Source organism: Schistocerca gregaria, chromosome 2 (assembly GCF_023897955.1).
Source record: "Schistocerca gregaria isolate iqSchGreg1 chromosome 2, iqSchGreg1.2, whole genome shotgun sequence".
In the NCBI taxonomy this organism is placed as follows: Eukaryota; Metazoa; Arthropoda; class Insecta; order Orthoptera; family Acrididae; genus Schistocerca; species Schistocerca gregaria.
In genome coordinates this window covers 727,792,506-727,812,929 of record NC_064921.1, presented here as the reverse complement: position 1 = coordinate 727,812,929, position 20,424 = coordinate 727,792,506, and the positions used below count along the sequence as shown (strand labels likewise).

The window sequence follows — 20,424 nt, the reverse complement described above, 5'->3', positions numbered from 1 at the left end:
CTAGAATTCTCAAAATAAACTGAAGTTGGCCATTCACCTTCAACATCTACAGATAGATTCAACTAACCAATGTTAAGTGCAAGGGCAGAAGATACATCTTATTGCACCAGTCATCAGGGTTTCTAGCCATTCCATTCACGTATGGAGAGCGGTGAGGACTTCAAATGCCCCTGTGCGGGCTGCAATTAATCTAATCTTATCTTCACGATCCGTACCGGGCCGATACCTAGGGCGTTGTGGTACATTATGTAAAGCTTGCTCTTGAAACTTTGTGTGTAGGCTTTTTTGGGATTGTTTACGTCCATCTTCAAGAGTCTACCAGTCCAGTTTCACAGCATGTCTGAGACATTCTCTCACAGGCCAAACAAAGGTGTGACAATTCGTAGTGCGTTTTTTTGCACGCCTTCAGTATCCTCTGTTAGTTGTATTTGGTACGCGTCCCAAACATTTGAGCAATATTCTGGAATAGTTCGTACAAATTTAAGCAATCTTCTCTGTAGACTGGTTGCACTTTCCCAGTACTCCACCAGTAAACCAAAAAGTACTATCTGCTTTACCCACAAGTGAGCCTATTTGATCATTCCATTTCGTATTACTACAAAGTGTAGCACCAGTTATTTGTATGAATTGACCGACTCCAACTGTGACCCATTGATACAGTATTTTAGTCATAGAATACTACGGTTTTTTTTTTGTTTTGTGAAGTATACAGTTTTACATTTCTGAACATTTAAAGCTAGCTGCCAATCTTTACATCACTCTGAAATCTTGAAAATACCTGACTGAATATTTTTGCAGCTACCTTGAGACATTACAGTACTTCATTATAGATAACCGCATCATCTGCGTAAAATATTGTCTACAGGATCGCTAAGTACAACATAAGCAACAAGAATTTTAACTTACTATTCTGAGTAACTCCGCAAATTTACTTCTACATCTGCCGATGACTCTCCATCCAAAATAACTTGGTGCGTTCTCCCTTAAAATTAAAATAAATAAATAAAAAAAAGGCCAATCCAGTCACAATTTTCGCTTGAGACCCTTGAGACCTCCAAGCGTCATGTTTTTGATAAGAAGCATAGACGAGGTAGTCAAATGCGTTTCAGAAATTGAGAAATACCGCACTTACCTGACCACCTTGGTCCATGGCTTTCAGTTTGTCGTGTGAGAAAAGTGCGAATTGCCTTACACGTGATCAGTGCTTTCAGAACCATGCTGGTTGGCAACGAGAAGGTCATTCTGCTCGACATACCTTATTAGAATGATTTAGTTTGAGCCCTTAATACGCTGACCGAAAACATCGGAGCATCAAACAATAATTAATGTAGAATAGTGAAGTTCTGTGAATTCTGTCTGGTAACAAAGAGGGATCCAGAAAAATGTAGACATTTTTTGATAGTCAACAAACAAAATGACATATCGTTCCAATTTTGCATAGTAGCGTAGTCCATAGTTTTCTTACCAGATCTTGGCATGTGTTTTCCTGCAGATGACAGTGCAGCAATGAATAAAGTAAGAACGTCGTTTAAGCAACGAAAGGCCGTAATGAAGTGGTGCTGGATGTACGAATGCATGATGGAGGTACAACGGCAATGGCGTAATGTGTACTGAACTCATCCACCAACTCGTAGAATAATTTATAGTGTTCTGAATAAATTTGAAGTCGACGGTACTGTTTAAGATGTGCGTAAGGAAGGTCTGGTCACACAAAAACATCAACAACTCAGGCTTCCAGCGCTGCTGTGTTGCAAGATTTTACTAGGTTACCTCATACATCTTTGAAGCGGGGGGCACGGGGTAAGCCGATCAAGCGTACGATGAATTCTGAAGGCAGCAAAGTGAGAAATGTACGTTCCAAGATCACTGTACGCTGTGAACGAGGATGACCCGGGTCGAAGGCTGGAGTACTGCGAGTGGTTTGAAAGCATCCTTTGCGAAGATAAACGGTTTGCAGGGATGGTCATCTGGTCTGAAGAGGCGCAATTCAAACTGAGCCGTTCTTGAAACCACCATAACTGCGTGTCCTGGGCTCCTGAAAATCCGCACGTTCACGTGGACAAATATGTTCCTCTACATCTACATGTACATCCACATCTACATCCATACGTGGATTTAAAGATTGTCGGTATGCCTCTATGTGGGCTCTAATCTATCTGATTGTATCCTCATGGTCTCTTCGCGAGATATACGTAGGAGGGAGCAATATACTGCTTGACTCTTCGGTGAAGGTATGTTTTCGAAACTTCAACAAAAGCCCGTACCGAGCTACTGAGCATCTCTCCTGCAGAGTTTTCCACTGGAGTTTATCTATCATCTCCGTAACGCTTTCGCGATTACTAAATGATCCTGTAACGAAGCGCGCTGCTCTCCGTTGGATCTTCTCTATCTCTTCTATCAACCCTATCTGGTACGAATCCCACACTGCTGAGCAGTATTCAAGCTGCGGGCGAACAAGCGTACTGTAACCTACTTCCTTTGTTTTCGGATTGCATTTCCTTAGGATTCTTCCATTGAATCTCAGTCTGGCATCTGCTTTACCGACGATCAACTTTATATGATCATTCCATTTTAAATCACTCCTAATGCGTACTCCCAGATAATTTATGGCATGAACTGCTTCCAGTTGCTGACCTGCTATATTGTAGCTAAATGTTAATGGATCTTTCTTTCTACGTATTCGCAGCGCATTACACTTGTCTACATTGAGATTCAATTGCCATTCCCTGCACCATGCGTCAATTTGCTGCAGATTCTTCTGCATTTCAGTACAATTTTCCATTGTTACATCTCGATATACCACAGTATCATCCGCAAAAAGCCTCAGTAAACTTCCAATGTCATTCACAAGGTCATTTATGTATATTGTGAATAGCAACGGTCCTACGACACTCCCCTGCGGCACACCTGAAATCACTTCGGAAGACTTCTCTCCATTGAGAATGACATGCTGCGTTCTGTTATCTAGGAACTCTTCAATCCAATCACACAACTGGTCTGATAGTCCATATTCTCGTACTTTGTTCATTAAACGACTGTGGGGAACTGTATCGAACGCCTTGCGGAAGTCAAGAAACACGGCATCTACCTGTGAACCCGTGTCTATGGCCCTCTGAGTCTCGTGGACGAATAGCACGAGCTGGGTTTCACAGGATCGTCTTTTTCGAGACCCATGCTGATTCCTACAGAGTAGTTTCTAGTCTCCAGAAAAGTCATTATACTCGAACATAATACGTGTTTCAAAATTCTACAACTGATCGACGTTAGAGATATAGGCCTATAGCTTTGCACATCTCCGTGCGATTGCTACGGTCGCAGGTTCGAATCCTGCCTCGGGCATGGATGTGTGTGATGTCCTTAGGTTAGTTAGGTTTAAGTAGTTCTAAGTTCTAGGGGACTGATTACCACAGCAGTTGAAGCAGTTGAGTCCCATAGTGCTCAGAGCCATTTGAACCTTTTTTTGTTTTTTGTTGTTTTTTTTTTTTTGTTGTTTTTGCACATCTGATCGACGTCCCTTCCTGAAAACGGGGATGACCTGTGCCCTTTTCCAATCCTTTGGAACGCTACGCTCTTCTAGAGACCTACGGTACAGCGCTGCAAGAAGGGGGGCAAGTTCCTTCACGTACTCTGTGTACAATCGAACTGGTATCCCATCAGGTCCAGCGGCGTTTCCTCTTTTGAGCGATTTTAATTGTTTCTCAATGTTAATGCTAATGTTGTTGTTAATGTGTGGTGTGGTTTGTTATCATGCGGTTTGAATGGGACATACTTCTTTGAAGGTACGGTAACTGGTGAGGTGTCTCTTTATACGCTGAAAACACTGATTTTACGTGCCATCGGAGAGGTGTCTCGGAAAGAATTTACCTACAAAAAGATGGTGCTCCGTCTCACTACCGCAGAGATGTCAGAAGCCACTTGTGTGAAAAGCTACCCGCACGATGGATAGGTGGAAGAGCAGCTGTTGAGTACCCGCCACAATCTCCAGATCTTACGCCTCTTGATGTCTACCTGCGAGGACCTTGAAAAACGAAGTTTGTCAATAGATGCCAGTTACGCTGAACGATCTACGAGATACCGTCGATGCGTTCTGTGCAGCTATCATACTGACAACACAGACAACCGTAGTTCGGTCAGTCGCGCAGGATTAGCCGAGCGGTCTCAGGCACTGCAGTCATGGGCTGTGCGGCTGGTCCCGGCGGAGGTTCGAGTCCTCCCTCGGGCATGGGTGTGTGTGTTTGTCCTTAGGATAATTTAGGTTAAGTAGTGTGTAAGCTTAGGGACTGATGACCTTAGCAGTTGAGCCCCATAGGAATTCACATATATTTGAACATTTTTCGTAGTTCGGTCAATAGTTCAGCAGCATCGACGTTATTAGGCTGCTAATAGAGGCCACTTTGAACCTTCCCCCATACAAGAATTATAACGGTGTTTCATTTTGTTTCATTAATATTGACTATCAAAGAATGTCTACATTTTTATGGACCCCTCTGTGTATTAAAGTGATTAACACTGTGAGATCATCGGTTAGTGTAAGCGCGAGATGAGTCACTGTAAATGTGAACTACTGGTACGCCGGCCGTAGTGTCCGAACGGTTCTAGGCGCTACAGTCTCGAACCGCGCGACTGCTACGGTCGCAGGTTCGAATTCTGCCTCAGGCATGGATGTGTGTGATGCGCTTCTGTTAGTTAGGTTTATGTAGTTCTAAGGGACTTATGACCTCAGAAGTTAAGTCCCATAGGCGAAATCCTTAAAACTGAACAAATCTCTAGGACCTAATGGATTCCCTATCAGATTCTAAACTGAATCTGCGACTGAGTTAGCCCTTATTTTAATTATTATCTGTCGAAGCTCCCTCCAACAAAAACTGTGCACTGTAGTTGTAGAAGGTCACACCCTTCTACGTGAATGGTAGCAGAAGTGATTCGCAAAACTTGCATCCCATTTCCTTGACATCCAGTTCCTGTAGAATTTTGGAACAGACGTTGACGGAAAAAGATCACAACACCAAGAAGAAGTTGTGCGACATTAACGAAAGGAAGTAGGCGTATTTCTACATCTGAAAGACAATATTAAAATTTCTCGCCGGTTGCTTAAGACTGGTGCAAGCAGCACAACTACGAGGATATAAATCAGGTTTACTGTAAATACACGCTGTAAGGGTCGTGAGTGTTAGTTACCTTGAGAGCTGATATGGTGAGTTGATACTAGTCAAGAATGCTTTCAAGACGACGATGACGCCATTAACAACACCTCACTGAGTAGGGCTACGAGAACCTAGATGTCCCTTCTGCGGTATTACAGAAAGATTTGGCACGGTACATGACTGCTGGCAGTGGTTGCCACGAGAACGTACCGTAGCAAGAAGGCCGGGCTCCGAACGGCCACATGGCACTACCGACAGGGAACACCATCGCGTTTGGCAAATGGCTCTGGAGCATTGATCTGCATCTGCAGCAGCAATCTGAGAAGCAGTTGGCACTACAGTGACACAACGAACTGTTACAAATACACTACTGGCCTTAAAATTGCTGCACCACGAAGATGACGTGCTACAGACACGAAATTTAACTGACAGGAAGAAGACGCTCTGATATGGAAATGATTAGCTTTTCAGAGCATTTACACAAGGTTGGCGCCTGTGGCGACATCTACAACGTGCTGACATGAGGAAAGTTTCCAACCGATTTCTCATACACAATCACAAGCTGACCGGCGTTGTCTGGTGAAACGTTGTTGTGATGCCTCGTGTAAGGAGGAGAAAGCCATACCATCACGTTTCCGACTTTGATAAAGGTCGGATTGTAGCCTATCGCGATTGCGGTTATCGTATCGCGACATTGCTGCTTGCGTTGGTCGAGATCCAATGACTGTTAGCAGAATATGGAATCGGTGGGTTCAGGAGGGTAATACGGAACGCCGTGCTGGATCCCAACGGCCTAGTATCACTAGCAGTCGAGATGACATACATCTCATCCGCATGGCTGTAACGGACCGTGCAGCTACGTCTCGATCCCTGAGTCAACAGATGGGGACGTTTGCAAGACAACAACCATTTGCACGAACAGTTCGACGACGTTTGCAGCAGCATAGACTATCAGCTTGGAGACCATGGCTGCGGTTACCCTTGACGCTGCATCACAGACAGGAGCGCCTGCGATGGTATACTCAACGACGAAACTGGGTGCACGAATGGCAAAACGTAATTTTTTGGGATGAATCCAGGTTCTGTTTACAGCATCATGATCGTCGCATCCGTGTTTGGCGACATAGCAGTGAACGCACATTGGAAGCGTGTTTTCGTCTTCTCCATAATGGCGTATCACCTGGCGTGATGGTATAGGGTGCCATTGGTAACCAATTGGTAACGTCTCGGTCACCTCTCATTCGCATTGACGGCACTTTGAACAGTGGACGTTACATTTCAGATGTGTTACGACCCGTGGCTCTACCCTTCATTCGATCCCTGCGAAATCCTACATTTCAGCAGTATAATGCACGACCGCATGTTGCAGGTCCTGTACAGGCCTTTCTGGATACAGAAAATGTTCGACTGCTGCCCTGGCCAGCACATTCTCCAGATCTCTCCCCAATTCAAAACGTCTGGTCAATGGTGGCCGAGCAACTGGTTCGTCACAATACGCGTCACTACTCTTGATGAACTGTGGTATCGTGTTGAAGCTGCATGGGCAGCTGTACCTGTACACGCCATCCAAGCTCTGTTTGACTCAAAGCCAAGGCGTATCAAGGCCGTTATTGCGGCCAGAGGTGGTTGTTCTGGGCACTGATTTCTCACGGTTGCTACGGTCGCAGGTTCGAATCCTGCCTCGGGCATGGATGTGTGTGACGTCCTTAGGTTAGTTAGGTTTAAGTAGTTCTAAGTTCTAGGGGACTGATGACCACAATAGTTAAGTCCCATAGTGCTCAGAGTCATTTGAACCATTTTTGAACTAATTTCTCAGGATCTATGCACCCAAATTGCGAAAAAATGTAATCACATTTCAGTTCTAGTACAATATATTTGTCCAATAAATACCCGTTTATCACCTGCATTTCTTCTTGGTGTAGCAATTTTAATGGCAAGTAGTGTATGTTACTTCAAGGATAGCTCCGAGCCAGATTTCCTTTAGCGCACATTCCACTGAGCCCAAACCACCGCCATTTGCGACATCAGAGGTGTCGAACGAGAGCTCATTGGCGGGCAGGGAGGAGGTTTCTTGTGTTTCCTGATGAAAGCTGGCTCCGCCTCGGTGGCAATGATGGTCGTGTGTTGGTTAGAAGGAGGCCAATTGAGTACCTGCAACCAACCTGTTTGCGTGCTAGACACTTTGGATCTACACCTGGAATTATGGTCTGGGGTGCGATCTCGTATAACATCTACATTTACATGGATATCCTGCAAATCACATTTAAGTGCCTGGCATAGGGTTCATCGAACTACTTTCACAGTTCTCTCTTATTTCAATATCGTATATCGCGCGGAAAGAATGAACACCTATCTCTTTCCGTAAGAGCTCTGATTTCCCTTATTTTATCGTGGTTATCGTTTCGCCCTATGTAGGTCGGTGTCAACAAAATATTTTCGCATTCGGGGAGAAAGTTGGTGATTGGAATTTCGTGAGAAGATTCCGTCGCAACGAAAAACGCCTTTATTTTAAAGATTTCCAGCCCAAATCCTGTATCATTTCTGTGACACTCTCCCCCATATTTCGCGATAATACAGAAAGCGCTGCCTTTCTTTGAATCTTTTCGATGTACTCCGTCAGTCCTACCTAGTAAGGATCCCACACCGTGCAGCAGTATTCTAAAAAAGGACGGACAAGCGTAGTGTAGGCAGTCTCCTTAGGTCTCTTACATTTTGTAAGTGCCCTGCAAATAAAATGCAGCCTTTGGTTAGCCTTCCCCACAACATTTTCTATGTGTTATTTCAAATTTAAGTTGTTCGTAATTGTAATAGCTAGGTATTTAGTTGAATTTACGGCTTTTCGACTTGATTTATCGTGTAACTGATTTGTCGTGTGACAACAGGATCACTCTCGCGGTTATTCCACTAACCGTGGCTGTAGCTCCATACATCAGTCTGGTGATTCGACTTGTTGTGCTGCCATTCATGAACAGCATTCCAGGGGGTGTTTTCCAACAGGATAACGCTCGCCCATATACCGCTGTTGTAACCCAACATACTCTACAGCGTGTCGACATATTTCCTTATCCTGATCGACTACCAGATTTGTCTACAATCGAGCATATACCATCAGTAACAACGCCAGCGTCATCCATAAACACCATTAACCATCCCTGCTCTGAACGACCAAGTGCAACAGACATGAACTCTATTATACAAACTGATTCCGGCACCTGTAAAACACAATGCATACACGTTTGCATCCTTGCCTTCAACATTCTACACCCGTCATTAATGTACCAGTAGTTCAGAATGGTTCAAATGGCTTCTAGGTAGTTTTCAGAGAAAACATTTAGTAACGTTTCTCAGTATGTCTTGTCACACCCACCATTAACAGAACTGTAACTATCGCAGTTGATTGATGGATGATTAAAGTCACCTCCGATTGATTGGGGAGCTTACGTACAAGCGAACTGAGGTATCCACCAAAGTTTTCAGTTACATCAGGAGATGAGTGCGGTGGTCGATAGAACAATCCAAATACCATTTCTTTCAATTTTACGGCCAGCCCTAGTACCGAGTGTTGCCCAAACAATCTCACAGCAAATTCAATCTCTTTCTCTATGGATTGGAGTTTCCTGTCTACTGCTACAAATACACCGACTCAGTACCCCATTAGTCTGTTTTCCTATTTACACTTAAATTTTCCTCTGACCGACGTTATGTGCTCGTTCCATTTCAAGTCCCTTTGTAACTTTTCGCTTAGATATTAAATCGACGTGAATGTGACAAACATCACACCACTAATAGTGTACTCGAACATTGCTTGTTCGTTTTTCTTGTTCATCTACGTTAATTTTCATTTAACCACATTTATAGCAAGCAGCCATTGATAAAACCAAATAGATATTCCACCCAAGTCACCTAAAGACAATACTTCGCCGTACACTACAACATCATGAGCAGTCAGTCACTGATATCAATAAACGTTTCTGCATAAATTTTCACATTATTCAAACTGCACCATATAAAATTACAATATTACATTCTGTTGGCGAATGAGTTTAGTGGGTGTGCAAATCAGTGGAGGACTTGTGGAAAGATGCTCCTTGGTGCTGCTCGAAACGTACTAACGATAAGTGGGTGACCATTATTTTGCTTGAAATGCAGGTGTTCATATTACACCAGAAGAAAACAAGAGATAGATTCCTATAAGATGACTGATACTTTTAATATTTAAAACACAGAACGTGGCAACCATTACTGGTTCACAAGGAAGTGAATTTCATAACTGAGCTTCACTAATGCCATTCATTTTTTCCATTTGTCCCACTAGAAGAAAGAAGCTTAGGAATGGTAGTGATAGTAGATAATGATAGTAGACAGCGATTGGTCGAAGTGGGATGACTTTTAGTTTAGAAGCGTGGAAGACTATTTCTGTAATCTGGCTGACATTGATTGTACTGTAGAACAGCACTTCTACATGTGTGCGCCTTTCTTCATTGGTTCCAGCATCTTCCTCAAGCAGACCCTGTGTTGTTTATAACTTCCTTTTACCACCACTGGCAATAATGTAACATGGCTGACATACCTCTCGGATTCTTTTTAGTTATTTGATGGAACTATTGCCTTTCTTATCAATATCTACCATTAGAACTGTCTTACGTGCTTGTATAGCTAAACAGCTTGTAAGATGTGCGCAGCAGATTCCCGACCATAGATCTGGTACATCGATCAGACTCCGTGGTTTTTAAGCGGTTTTCCGCCCTCGGATAGACGAAATCTGGATGGTCCCCAATTTCCGATTCAGAAAATACGATAAACAGTTAACTACGATAGCAAACAGAATAAAGTTTACGACATTTGTAAAGATATAGCCCTCACGACTTCCCTGACGTTGACTGTGGCGATAGGTCGTGCATAAGGCCACAAAATTACATTAAAATAACAAATTTATGAAATTATGAAAAATAGGAGACCGCATACCACGAAATGAACGCTAGGAAAGAGAGAGAATTAAATCGCATTGTTGAAGCAACAATTACCGCCCATCTTCTTGTTTTCCTTAACCTTGGCCTTCGCTGTCAGACTTGCCTTACGTGACGAATTTTTGCTAATTTTCTCCATCCCTCTGGACCATACGTCTAAGCAATTGAAGACACTTTTTATGGATGCATGAAAATAAATGTTTTACGGTGTTTTGTCTTTCGACCATGTGCACGTTAATTCTGCTTTCAGCTCTGGGTCACTCGTAGCATTCTTCACCTAGGGCCATGTTGAAGGCATCAATGCGGTTTTTGTCATTTACCTCAGCGGTCCAGATTTAAAATATTCCAAATTTATGATTTTGTTCCTTTTTTTCGTTTCTTCTATGTATACCTTTACGAGCAAGAACGAAGTCGCTAGTGGTTAATACAAGTACTCCTGTACAGGAAGAGTGAGTTCCATTCACCTTCCAGTCTTTCAGATTTAGGTTTTTTGTAAGACACCCCAGGAAAACGCCAAAATGCTACTTTAACACAGTGTGTGAGCGACTTACTTTCCCAATCTTTGTCTAAATTAGCTTGCGCTCTGCGTTACGACATCGATGCGACGGGCTGTTTAGCTGTAGCTCTCCTTCATGGTACAGTAGCCAAAGACCGATGGGATAGAGACGTTGCGCAATGTGTTAAATGTGGATGATTCGCGAAGGATTGTTGGAGTACAATATCTCATCGACATCATTGTTGATGGGGTGTAGCTTAGTAGCACGATGAAATCATCTGTGGCCTTGATGAAGACACCGTTCTGTTATTCACTTTAAGAGATTTAAAGTAGCCTCTTAACACTTAAAGCCGGCCTTTGTGGCCGAGCGGTTCTAGGCGCTTCACTCTGAAACCGCGCGACCGCTACGGTCGCAGGATCGAATCCTGCCTCGGCCATGGATATGTGTGATGTCCTTAGGTTAGTTAGGTTTAAGTAGCTCTAAGTTCTGGGGGACTAATGACCTCTGATGTTAAGTCCCATAGTGCTCAGAGCCATCTGAACCCATTTCAAACTTAAATATGGATGCACAAGTAGGTATTTGAATTCCTGTGGAACTCCCCGATAGGTTAAACCTACACCTATATCTACATCGATACTCCTCAGTCCACTTTACGGCTCGTGGCAGAGGGTACCGCGTACCACTACCAGTCATTTCCTTCCCAGTTCCATTCGCAAATAGAACGAGGGAGAAACGACTGTCTACTTGCCTCTATATGGGCCCTTACTTCTCGTGTATTATATTTGTGGTCCTTACACGAAATATATGTTGGAGGCAACAGAATCGTTCTGCAGTGAGCTTCAAATGCCAGTTCTTTAAATTTTCTCTATTGGTTTCCTCGAAAAGAATGTCGCCTTCCCTCATGCGATTCCCATTTGAGTTCCCGAAGCATCTCTGTAGTACTTGCGTGTTGTTCGAACCTACCAGTAACAAATCTAAAAGTCCACCTCTGAATTGCTTCGATCTCTTCATTTAATGAGATCTGGCACTGATCCCCAACAACCTGACGGTGTGTGGCGGAGGGTACCCGGAGTACCTCTACCGGTTCTTCCTTCTATTCCATTCTCGCATTGTTCGTGGAAAGAATATTGTCGGTATGCTTCTGTGTGGGCTCTAATCTCTCTGATTTTATCCTCATGGTCTCTTCGCGAGATATACGTAGGAGGGAGCAATATACTGCTTGACTCTTCGGTGAAGGTATGTTTTCGAAATTAAAAAAAAAAAATAACCGTACCGAGCTACTGAGTGTCTCTTCTGCAGAGTTTTCCACTGGAGTTTATCTATCATCTCCGTAACACTTTCGCGATTACTAAATGATCCTGTAACGAAGCGCGCTGCTCTCCGTTGGATCTTCTCTATCTCTTCTACCAACCCTATCTGGTACGAATCCCACACTGCTGAGCAGTATTCAAGCTGCGGGCGAACAAGCGTACTGTAACCTACTTCCTTTGTTTTCGGACTGCATTTCCTTAGGATTCTTCCATTAAATCTCAGTCTGGCATCTGCTTTACCGACGATCAACTTTATATGATCATTCCATTTTAAATCACTCCTAATGCGTACTCCCAGATAGTTTATGGCATGAACTGCTTCCAATTGCTGGCCTGCTATATTGTAGCTAAATGATAATGGATCTTTCTTTCTACGTATTCGCAACACATTACACTTGTCTACATTGAGATTCAATTGCCATTCCCTGCACCATGCGTCAATTCGCCTCAGATCCTCCTGCATTTCAGTACAATTTTCCATTGTTACAACCTCTCGATACACCACAGCATCATCTGCAAAAAGCCTCAGTGAACTCCCGATGTCAGCCACAAGGTCATTTATGTATATTGTGAATAGCAACGGTCCTACGACACTCCCCTGCGGCACACCTGAAATCACTTCGGAAGACTTCTCTCCATTGAGAATGACATGCTGCGTTCTGTTATCTAGGAACTCTTTAATCCAATCACACAATTGGTCTGATAGTCCATATGCTCTTACTTTGTTCATTAAACGACTGTAGGGAACTGTATCGAACGCCTTGCGGAAGTCAAGAAACACGGCGTCTTCCTGTGAACCCGTGTCTATGGCTCTCTGAGTCTAGTGGACGAATAGCGCGTGCTGGGTTTCACAGGATCGTCTTTTTCGAAACCCATGCTGATTCCTACAGAGTAGATTCCTACAGAGTAGATTTCTAGTCTCCAGAAAAGTCATTATAGTCGAACATAATACGTGTTCCAAAATTCTACAACTGATCGACGTTAGAGATATAGGTCTATAGTTCTGCACATCTGTTCGACGTTTCTTCTTGAAAACGGGGATGACCTGTGCCCTTTTCCAATCCTTTGGAACGCTACGCTCTTCTAGAGACCTACGGTACACCGCTGCAAGAATAGGAAAGCAGACCCCATACTGAGATACAAAGGACGAATCTTAAGGAAATGTAACTCATCCACGAAAGAAGTGGCTTGCAAGGCGCTTATTCGACCGATTCTTGAGTACTGTTCATCGGTCTGAGACCCTTTCCAGGTAGGACTGTCAGAAGAGATAGAGAAGATCCAGCAAAGAGGGGCGTGTTCCGTCACGGGTTCGTTAAGTCGGCGCGAGACCGTTACAAAGCTGCCCAACAAATTCCAGTGGCAGACACTACAAGAGAGGCATTGTACATCACAGAGAGAGAACACTTTCCGGAAAGAGTCGGATAACGTATTATTTCCTTCCCATACATCTCGCGAAATGATCACGATAGCAAAATATGAGAAATTAGAGTTCATGCAGAGGTTTTCTGACAATCGTTCTTCCCATGTGCCATTCGCGAGTAGAACAGGGAAGGACAGATCAGTTAGTGGTACCAGAAGCATTCTCCGCCACACACCGTCAGGTGGCTTACGGAGTATTGGTGTGATTGTAGAAAATGGTCCCAATCATCTTTTGATGATCTCATCTTCTGCAGCAACTCACACGACTGCCCTGTTAGGAAACGAATAATTGTTCTCCACTGGATGAGCCGTAGAAGAAGCAGTCGCAGCAAACGATTATAAAGGGTGCATCAAAAGTTCTCTATTACTAACTTAACTGAGCCTTTAAATGATAAATAGTCTTCGAGTGAATAGTGCGATATACATGGTGTACATGAAGTCCGGGAACACTTCCAATTATTTATTGCACAAGAACCAAACATTGTACAGATATCATACATATGTCATTTTGAAGAGAAACCCTGAAAATTTTTTTTTCGTGTGTACCGCCACAGCGTAGTTTGGTAATTTGCTGATACTCAGCGCTAGTCGCAAACATGGCGAGTTTCCTGTGTATTGGAGTTTGACAAAAACGAGTGTCCTACAGCTGTTCAACGGATGTTTAGAACCAAGTACGATAAGAAGCCACCAACAAGGAAGGCCATTTACCACTGGCACAACAAATTCGTTACGACGAGTTGCCTGTCCCGGGAAAGAGAAGCGAACGTCCCAGAGGGAGTGAAGTGGATGTGAAGTGCATACGTGGGACGTTAATAAGGAGTCAAAAGAAATCACATACCGAATTTTTGTAAAAAAAAAAAAGAGAAACCTTTTAAGAGTGTCTCTTGAAAATTCAATATGTATTACATCTGTACAATGTTTAGTTCTTGTGCAATAAGTAATTGAAAGTGTTCTCAGACTTTATGTACATCCTGTATGATATATATATATAGTCTGAAGTTACAATTTCGACATTGACACGCAAACACATTCACTCTTAGCAGCCAGCTTATGATATTTAACTGAAGTTGTTACCGCAAAGTTTACGAACAGATGTTCTGTGTTTCCGAATGCTCGCAATTCGGTCACTTAGAATGTTCAGTTCTCAGATACTGTGTGCACAATACGCAAGGTTCAGTTTCCACAGAAAATCCGGAATTCGCACTTCTTTATCACTCTTCCGCAATTACTTTATGACACTCTACAGTCAAGTTTAACTCACAACTGCAAGTACTTATCAGAGTTCCTGATACACGAGTATGAACATTATGACACCTGAGCTCCGAATGAATTCTAGACTCCACAAAGCATTTCTCTAGCCTAAAAAATACCCTCGAATCTTCTGTCTTCTGATTTGTGAAAAACTTAATATCCAGTCAGCTATCAGCATATGTTTCATGCTTTTCCATCACCATGAACTGGCGAATTATACATCACAAATTTTCTCTGAGCGTATGACTCACTGACTCTGCACACCTACAGTTCTCATGCTACCACATAGACCGTTGATAAACGTAACAATAGGCATTTATCATATTACTTCGCATTCACACCTTCATTCAAACTAATAACTAAACATAATAAATAAGCAATAATTAATAAGAGATATTATATTAGCAGAAGATAACACATAGTTTCCAAAAAGACATTGATTTGACAGCTTATGATTTCAATGCCGGTATGATGCTGACATCTCTCAAGTGTATCTGAAACTATTAGCGGCTGCTGGACCACAAGTGCACGTCTGACACAAGAGATTCGTGACCCATCTACATCTACATATATACTCCGCAATCCACCACATGGTGCGTGGCGGAGGGTACCTCGTACCACAACTAGCATCTTCTCTCCTTGTTCCACTCCCAAACAGAACTAGGAAAAAATGACTGCCTATATGCTTCTGTACGAGCCCTAATCTCTCTTATCTTATCTTTGTGGTCTTTCCGAGAAATGTAAGTTCGCGTCAGTAAAACTGTATTGTAGTCAGCCTCAAATGCTGGTTCTCTAAATTTACTCAGCAGCGATTCACGAAAAGAACGCCTCATTTCCTCTAGAGACTCCCACCCGAGTTCCTGAAGCATTTCCGTAGCACTCGCGTGATGATCAAACCTACCAGTAACAAATCTAGCAGCCCGCCTCTGAAATGCTTCTATGTCCTCCCTCCTTCCTGAGCGTTCTCCGAATTACGCTGTTAAACCACGGTGGGTCTTTTCCTTCCGTAACCTACTTTTTCGGCACATATTTGTCCAATGCGTGATTTACAATGTGTTTAAAATTCGCCCATAATTCTTCCACGTCCATCGTACCGGAAGTAAATGAAGTCGAATCACTCCTTATCTGCTCTTTCTAGGAAGAATACTCTCCTAACCTTCTTGAGCGCCTTTTTAACTTTCTTAGCCATAGTCGTAATGACAACGTCATGATCACTAATCCCTGTCTCAACACTGACACCGTCGATGAGGTCTGGTCTGTTCGTGCCTACCAGATCTAAAATACACTCCTGGAAATGGAAAAAAGAACACATTGACACCGGTGTGTCAGGCCCACCATACTTGCTCTGGACACTGCGAGAGGGCTGTACAAGCAATGATCACACGCACGGCACAGCGGACACACCAGAAACCGCGGTGTTGGCCGTCGAATGGCGCTAGCTGCGCAGCATTTGTGCACCGCCGCCGTCAGTGTCAGCCAGTTTGCCGTGGCATACGGAGCTCCATCGCAGTCTTTAACACTGGTAGCATGCCGCGACAGCGTGGACGTGAACCGTATGTGCAGTTGACGGACTTGGAGCGAGGGCGTATAGTGGGCATGCGGGAGGCCGGGTGGACGTACCGCCGAATTGCTCAACACGTGGGGCGTGAGGTCTCCACAGTACATCGATGTTGTCGCCAGTGGTCGGCGGAAGGTGCACGTGCCCGTCGACCTGGGACCGGACCGCAGCGACGCACGGATGCACGCCAAGACCGTAGGATCCTACGCAGTGCCGTAGGGGACCGCACCGCCACTTCCCAGCAAATTAGGGACACTGTTGCTCCTGGGGTATCGGCGAGGACCATTCGCAACCGTCTCCATGAAGCTGGGCTACGGCCCCGCACACCGTTAGGCCGTCTTCCGCTCACACCCCAACATCGTGCAGCCCGCCTCCAGTGGTGTCGCGACAGGCGTGAATGGAGGGACGAATGGAGACGTGTCGTCTTCAGCGATGAGAGTCGCTTCTGCCTTGGTGCCAATGATGGTCGTATGCGTGTTTGGCGCCGTGCAGGAGAGCGCCACAATCAGGACTGCATACGACCGAGGCACACAGGGCCAACACCCGGCATCATGGTGTGGGGAGCGATCTCCTACACTGGCCGTACATCTCTGGTGATCGTCGAGGGGACACTGGATAGTGCACGGTACATCCAAACCGTCATCGAACCCATCGTTCTACCATTCCTAGACCGGCAAGGGAACTTGCTGTTCCAACAGGACAATGCACCTCCGCATGTATCCCGTGCTACCCAACGTGCTCTAGAAGGTGTAAGTCAACTACCCTGGCCAGCAAGATCTCCGGATCTGTCCCCCATTGAGCATGTTTGGGACTGGATGAAGCGTCGTCTCACGCGGTCCGCACGTCCAGCACGAACGCTGATCCAACTGAGGCGCCAGGTGGAAATGGCATGGCAAGCCGTTCCACAGGACTACATCCAGCATCTCTACGATCGTCTCCATGGGAGAATAGCAGCCTGCATTGCTGCGAAAGGTGGATATACACTGTAATAGTGCCGACATTGTGCATGCTCTATTGCCTGTGTCTATGTGCCTGTGGTTCTGTCAGTGTGATCATGTAATGTATCTGACCCCAGGAATGTGTCAATAAAGTTTCCCCTTCCTGGGACAATGAATTCACGGTGTTCTTATTTCAATTTCCAGGAGTGTATTTCCATTACGCGTTGGCTGTCGATTTAGCTGCTCAAGATAGTTTTCGGATAATGTGTTCAAAAAGAATTCTAATCGTCTGTATGAAGCTAAGGTGTGAGTCACATTAATGTGATCACTTGTCAAAAGGTTGAATAACAACTTTTGCAGTACAGACCGCTGCTAGATGTGTAGGAAAGTGTCAGCGAGGTTGTGGAAGGTATCGACAAGGATATGAAGCCATGCCGACCCAATGGCGTGGCGAGCTGCGCTAGGTTTCTCGGTTGAGGTTCCATGGTGTGAACAGTCCCTCGACGGTGTTTAAGGATTGTTGTTGTTGTGGTCTTCAGTCCTGAGACTGGTTTGATGCAGTCTCCATGCTACTCTATCCTGTGCAAGCTGCCTCATCTCCCACTGCATACTGCAGCTTACATCCTTCTGAATCTGCTTAGTGTATTCATCTCTTGGACTCCCTCTACAATTTTTGCCTTCCAAGCTGCCCTCCAATGCTAAATTTGTGATCCCTCGATGCCTCAGAACATGTCCTACCAACCGGTCCCTTCTTCTTGTCAAGTTGTGCCACAAACTGTTCTTCTCCCCAATTCTATTCAATACCTCCTCATTAGTTATGTGATCTACCGATCTAATCTTCCGCATTCTTCTGTAGCACCACATTTCGAAAACTTCTATTCTCTTCTTGTCTAAGCTATTTATCGTCCATACAAATACTTCCAGAAACGACTTCCTGACACTTTTCTCTTCCTCAGAAACGCTTTCCTTCCCATTGCCAATCTACATTTTATATCGTCTCTACTTTGACCATCACCAGTTATTTTGCTCCCCAAATAGAAAAATTCCTTTACTACTTTAAGTGTCTCATTTCCTAATCGAATTCCCTCAGCATCACCCGACTTAATTCGACTACATTCCATTATCCTCGTATTGCTTTTGTTGATGTTCATCTTATACCCTCCTTTCAAGACACTATCCATTCCATTCAACTGCTCTTCCAAGTCCTTTGCTGTCTCTGACAGAATTACAATGTCATCGGCGAACCTCAAAGTTTTTATTTCTTCTCCATGGATTTTAATACCTACTCTGAATTTTTCTTTTGTTTTCTTCACTGCTTGCTCAATATACAGATTGAATAACATCGGGGAGAGACTGTAACCATGTCTCACCCCCTTCCCAACCACTGCTTCCCATTCATATCCCACGACTCTTATAACTGCCATCTGGTTTCTGTGCAAATTGTAAATAGCCTTTCGCGCCCTGTATTTTACCCCTGCCACCTTTAGAATTTGAAAGAGAGTATTCCAGAAGTCTACAAATGCTAGAAACATATGTTTGCCTTTCCTTAATCTTTCTTCTAAGAAAAGTCGTAAGGCAGTATTGCCTCACGTGTTCCAATATTTCTACGGAATCCAAACTGATCTTCCCCGAGGTCGGCTTCTACCAGTTTTTCCATTCGTCTGTAAAGAATTCGTGTTAGTATTTTGCAGCTGTGACTTATTAAACTGATAGTTCGGTAATTTTCACATCTGTCAGCACCTGCTGCTTTCTTTTGGATTGGAATTATTATATTCTTCTTGAAGTCTGAGGGTTTTTCTCCCGTCTCATATATCTTGCTCACCCAAGGCCGTCAGTAGTTCTAATGGAATGTTGTCTACTCCTAGGGCCCTGTTTCGATTCAGGTCTTTCAGTGCTCTGTCAAACTCTTCACGCAGTATCGTATCTCCCATTTCATCTTCATCTACATCCTCTCCCGTTTCCATAATATTGTCCTCAAATTCATCGCCCCTGTATGGACCCTCTATATACTCCTTCCACCTTTCTGCTTTCCCTTCTTTGCTTAGAACTGGGTTTCCATCTGAGGTTTCGATATTCTTACAAGTGGCTCTCTTTTCTCCATAGGTCTCTTTAATTTTACTGTAGGCAGTATCTATCTTACCCCTAGTGACATAAGCCTCTACATTCTTACATTTGTCCTCTAGCCATTTCTGCTTAGCCATTTTGCGCTTCCTGTCGATCTCATTTTTGAGACGTTTGTATTCCTTTTTGCCTGCTTCATTCCTGTCCATCGTTCCCTTATACTCTCCCTGAAACTCTCTACAACCTCTGGTTTATTCAGTTTATCAAGGTCCCATCTACTTAAATTCCCACCTTTTTGCAGTTTATTCAGTTTTAATCTACATTTCATAACCAATATATTGTGGTCAGAGTCGACACCTACCCCTGGGAATGTCTTACAATTTAAAACCTGGTTCCTAAATCTCTGTCTTACCATTATATAATTTATCTGAAACCTGTCAGTATCTCCAGGCTTCTTGCATGTATACAACCTTCTTTCATGATTCTTAAACCAAGTATTAGCTATGATTAAGTTGTGCTCTGTGCAAAATTCTACCAGACGGCTTTCTCTTTCATTTCTTAGCTCCAATCCATATTCACCTACTATGTTCTTTCCTCTCCGTTTTCCTACTCTCGAATTCCAGTCACTCATGACTATTAAATTTTCGTCTCCTTTCACTACCTGAATAACTTCTTTTATCTCATCACACATTTTATCAATTTCTTCATCATCTGCAGAGTTAGTTGGCATATAAACTTGTACTACTGTAGTAGGCGTGTGTATCCTTGGCCACAATAATTCGTGCACTATGCTGTTTGTAGTAGCTTACCCGCACTCCTATTTTTTTATTCGTTATTAAACCTACTCCTGCATTACCCCTATTTGATTTTGTATTTATAACCTTGTGTTCACCTGACCGAAAGTCTTGTTCCTCCTGCCACAGAACTTCTCTAATTCCCACTATATCTAACTTTAACCTATACATTTCCCTCTTTAAATTTTCTAACCTACCTGCCCGATTAAGGGATCTGACATTCTTCGCTTCGATCCGTAGAACGCCAGTTTTCTTTCTCCTGATAACGACGTCCTCCTGAGTAGTCCCCGCCCGGAGATCCGAATGGAGGACTCCGGAATATTTTACCCAAGAGGACGCCATTATCATTTAACCATACAGTAAAGCTGCATGACCTCGGGAAAAATTACGGCTGTAGTTTCCCCTTGCTTTCAGCCGTTCGCAGTACCAGCACAGCAAGGCCGTTTTGGGTAGTGTTACAAGGCCAGATCAGTCAGTCATCCAGA

General features: G+C 43.8%; 1 protein-coding gene across 1 annotated transcript in view; it reads left to right on the top strand.

Moving 5' to 3' along the window:
• The window catches only part of LOC126334857 (probable multidrug resistance-associated protein lethal(2)03659), a 420,094-nt gene that overhangs the window by 855 nt on the left and 398,815 nt on the right, over positions 1 to 20,424 (top strand). The window lies entirely within an intron of this gene.